This window comes from Oreochromis aureus, linkage group 3 (assembly GCF_013358895.1).
Source record: "Oreochromis aureus strain Israel breed Guangdong linkage group 3, ZZ_aureus, whole genome shotgun sequence".
In the NCBI taxonomy this organism is placed as follows: domain Eukaryota; kingdom Metazoa; phylum Chordata; class Actinopteri; order Cichliformes; family Cichlidae; genus Oreochromis; species Oreochromis aureus.
Genome location: NC_052944.1, coordinates 609,128 through 614,058, shown reverse-complemented (window position 1 = coordinate 614,058; position 4,931 = coordinate 609,128). Strand labels below are relative to the sequence as shown.

Genomic DNA, 4,931 nt, shown 5'->3' with positions numbered 1-4,931 from the left:
ACAGAGTCAAGTTTTTCAGATAAAAAGGATGATTGACAGTTCATCAAGACATATAAATGACTCTGTGTTATACCATTATAGAGACCTAATACATTGATAGGACAAGTTAAGTATTTATGGAAAAGTTGTTTTATGTGCACAAGATTGTTACTTTCAAATTTAATGTGTGAATACTAATAACTCAATTTGACATCAGTGTAACCTACCACGATCAATAATTAATTAGCTTGGAAAAGCTATTAAAAGGATGAATAGTTTAAAGGGAACAGAAACAGTTTTCAGCATCACAGGATACAGAAGCCTGAGTTTGGCACAAAAAGTTCAAACATAAAAATTCACATGTTCTTCTCATGTGATCCTCTGCATGTTTCTGTGTCTGAATGACAGCAGCGACTCTAGTGATCATGATGTTATGACTGTTTGATTTCATTGAAGTTAAAGACAGTAGAATACACATTGATTTACCTGTAATTTATCCAACGTGTTGCCCTTTTCCTCCTCCTGGACTTTTCTGGAGGTGTTTCGCACATCGCATCCTTCTATATCTTCTGTGCTCTATAATAAATGAAAACACTTTACCATTTAAATATTGTTTAATATGTGTGGTGTGCTAGTATATTATAATTCACTGTTTTAAAGTGTCATTTTTGCCTTGCACTCCATATTTTCCTATTGATATCAATCAAAACTAAATGACCATAATTCAAACATTAATATGACAAAAACAATGATCAGCTGACTTATGGAAGTTGGAGTTGGATCCTCATTCTGATTTCCTCGTCCTTCACTGTTTGGAAATGGGTCCCTCAACAGTTCTTTGCATTTTTTTCCTCCTCGTCCACAAGATTTATTGTAAATAAAAAACTTTAAATAACAAAATAAATATAGAATTCATAACATTATAAAAAATGTAAGAAAGATAAATACAGTGATTGTAATATACATATTATTCAAGGTTCAGCATAGCTCAACAACAATGTGTTTAAAATTAGATGAGGCAAAACTACTACAGATGCCATCTCTTCTTTGTATTAGCTGCTGTATTAGAAAGCATGAACTAGTGCTATTAGATCACAATTTTCATTGTTCTCACATAATAACATTAAAATTTAAACACACACACACACATATTTATCTCTCTGTATATCTATCAATCTATCGATCGATAGATATTAAAATGTCTTTTTTAAACAGTATTGAGCAATCACTCCAACAGTTTAAATGCCTTTCATGACCGGACTTTTTCACTCATTTTTACTCGAATACTACCGACTGACATTATTCTGAGGAAATGAAGTGACTTCTTGACGACCCAATTAACTCCAACTTTTTAGTTGCTCTAAGAACAAAGGAACCTACGAACATAAGTCCTGATATGAACCAGTATGATGGCCGGCCTTCAAGATTATCGGATCAAAAATAGGAACGACTGCCAAGAAGTAATAATCAATGAAGCCAAATATGGCTCACTGACTGTGATATGCAAAATTAAAAACATCAGTGGCCACAGTTTTTAATGGGTGATGAATCGTAAAATTACATTTTTTCATTCATATCATCATCTGTAGGTTATGAGAATATGAGTACAGAGATACAATATTAATATCTACAGCCAATGATTAAAAACTAAATATATTGTCACTGTTCAGGGATGTAATTTGGCCATTGGTGGTGATGTTCTCAAGGCTTCTTCGAGGAGCATCCGGGAGAACTACTTTCAAAGTATTTCAATAAAAAGAAAGCTTGTTTTTCTTTTAGAAGGTTCCCTCAATAAATATTTACTAGCAACCTCTTTAACATGATAATTAAGGGTTTGTGTTTATACATAAAAAAATAACAAACTAAAATCATTAATTATAATAATAGTTTGTTTAATACAATTAATATATATATCAAACCTGTGTAGTGACAGCTTCAGTCGGCTCTGTGGGAACATCTGAGTGTGGTGGTTCTTCTTGATGATCCTTATAAAAATAATAAAATTACAACTTTACATGGAAGAACACAGAATACTTACAGAACACACATGAACATGTTTGTCTTTAGCAGAACTTAAATTATTCTCCATCTATAATACATACATAGGTTTAGACAATATACAGTCTGTGTTTATATGTTACTGCATTTACAGAACAAAATGTTAAGTGATATAAATGGTCTTCTACAACAGCAATAACTAACAATAATGCTCATTATTTCACTAACATCAAGTATTTTATGGGCAGCTGTTGCCATGTGTGGAGTGTACAATATCATGATTTTCATAAGTTTTCCTAAAAGCTGTGAAAGACTAATGATGTTTTTAATTTAAAATGTATTATGGCACATAACATGGTTATCTGATGTATACAACACAGTTTTAACACATAGATGAGTTATAATTACTGTACAGTTATGTATAGTTAACATCGTTATTTACTTTCATAAACATAAAATGAATTAAATCACAGGAGCATAAAGAGAATTACAGTAAGATTACAGTATTTTTACATGCCTAATTGAACAATTGTAAAAAAAAGCAAAGTATACATTTAAATTTGATTACAACACACAAGCTTTCAAATAGAAAATGTTTTAGTGACATAGATGAAAGAAAAAATGATGATACCTTACCTGTTTGACTCGTTTTCCCATCAGAGCAGTTACATAGAAGCCTTTTCGTTTTCTACTTTTTTTCTTCCACTTCTCGGTCTCCACTCGGTAAGACTGAAAAGTATACTTTTGAAATAATTAACAATACTTTTTAGATCTGATCTTCATGTACAAAAGATTACGAACATGCAAACCGTCAAGGACATTTACTGTAATCCCAAATTTATTGGAGCGTAAAATGCTTAATGCTTCCTGTCTTTGGTTTAATTACAGTTGTTAGTCAAATAATCTCCTATATTTATCACATCAGAAATGTCATTCTAACCACATGTAATGCAGTAAAATGTTTTTTAATAACACAAAGTCACAACGACAGTACCAAAGACATTTTAGACTAAAGCATGCACAAAAACAGACAATTTCTAATGTGAATGGGAATATACATTACAGATTGGATAAATGCAACAACAGCAGTGTGAATGACTTTCGTTGTGTAAAAACTGCACCAAATCTGTCCCAAAATGTTAATGATCCTCTTCAAACCTCACCTTCCTCTTTTTTTGCCTACATGGCCATATTCTCGGAGAAGAGCATCATGTTTCCTCTGATATATCTGCACAAAGTCATCTAGGCTAGCGAGACGCCTTCGTTCAAAGCGAATCCTTTTCAGGTCCCAGTGACTTTTTCCATGATCCCTTGTGTTCGATTGTCTTCAGTGTAGTTCTGAAAATGGTAATTACATCATTTACACTTTGGCCAAATTCAGCATAATGTTTCTTTTACTGTATTAACTTATTCTACCTGCTTCTTCAACTGCGACACATGATTGTACCGTTTACTGAGAAAGCCATACGCTGAGCCTTTCCCATGCCGTCCAAGGTCTCCTAAAGAAAACACAATTTTTAATCAATAAAGCACATAAATAACAACATATAAGTGTTGATTGACCAAAACAAGACATACCAAGCAGCATTCCTGACCACAAGGTAGCATGTGGTAGAAAGTACTTTGAAATACTTGAAATGAATGCTGGTGCATGGTACATATTCGGTGGTCCAGTCACATCAAGGTGGGCACTGGCAATGACTTCTGCAAAGTGCTGTTTAAGTGATGAGTGAACTATTGCCGTCTGAAATAAAAACTTAAATATCATATAATGTTTTTGATTCTTAAAGAAAGTCTTAATCTGTTTTAAAAACACAGAAATGTACTACAAACGATGTTATTGGTGTCACACTATATCATGAACACAATTAATATCTTAACCATTGAAACCAAGCTGAATTTTAAAATGACCTTATAATCCTCTGGAAGGATGTCTGTTTCTTCAGCATCCCCATTCCCGTCTGATCGATCAGCAGTTTGAGGTTCTGCAGGTGTTTGTTCACTTCTGGTCCACTGCATGAAAACAACTGTTGCACTTATAATGATGCCATCCATGTCTTTCAAGTTGGAAGAACAGGCCAGTAATCCAAAAACGTGCCAAATTTGTAGTGTTTCTGTAGTCTATAGTGGAAAAAGCATATAAACAATAAGCATGCATACTAAACACAAAGTCTAATCATTAGCAGAAACAACATTAACAAAATATAATTATAATAGAGATGAATTAGCAAGTCAACAATAACTACAAGAACACTAACACCAAAGAAATACTTAAAACAGAACAATAACAATCGTACTCACAGACTCTGGCACAAATACCTCTTTTGCAAAGATCCTTATGCGTTCTTCATGATGTGACTCAAACACCGGTGGAGAATGGGTATGTTGAAGTTATCCGTGTCTAACTGTCCTGTGATAACCTGGAAGTATCGCTCCAAAAGGTCTTCCAAACTTGCTCTGCAGAATGTTCCAGCAATGGACTGGAGAAGCACCAGTGAGCCATCACATCATTACTGGCCTTGTGTTTGCCCTGCTTCCATACATTTGTGTAAGCTCTGTTTGAAATGCTTGTAGAAAATATGTAACAGAAGCAGTGGTATGGTCACATGTTACAGAAGTTGCTGTTGGTAGAGGTGATGATCCCTTGAAGGGATTTCTAACTATAACTTCATACACATAGTACGGAGTAGCAGAAGCATCATCTTTAGATGCTTCCTGTTGCATCCAAATATACTATGTGGTCTTTGCACCGCTGGTAAAACACTGCTGGTGTTTTTTTGGACCACAGCATTATACCTTTTGGATGCAGGAGCACTCTCTGAAGGACTTCGTTTGGAAGTCCTTGCTGTCTGTCTATTAACATTTGCAGACTGGCCGTCTCATTTAAATGAGGTCTCTGTTTTTTTCTGTGGGACAAGGCAATATTTTTCAAGACATCTTTAGATGGAGCCTCA

At 34.2% G+C, this 4,931-nt stretch overlaps 1 long non-coding RNA gene across 1 annotated transcript; it reads right to left on the bottom strand.

Moving 5' to 3' along the window:
• Positions 1–3,273: 3,273 nt before the first annotated feature.
• On the bottom strand, positions 3,274–3,935 carry LOC120435931. The gene is made up of 4 exons (XR_005610024.1): positions 3,889–3,935; positions 3,556–3,721; positions 3,394–3,476; positions 3,274–3,315 (listed from the first exon to the last, which is right to left on the bottom strand). It is a non-coding gene; the product is annotated as an uncharacterized LOC120435931 (long non-coding RNA).
• Between the last annotated feature and the right edge of the window lie 996 nt (positions 3,936–4,931).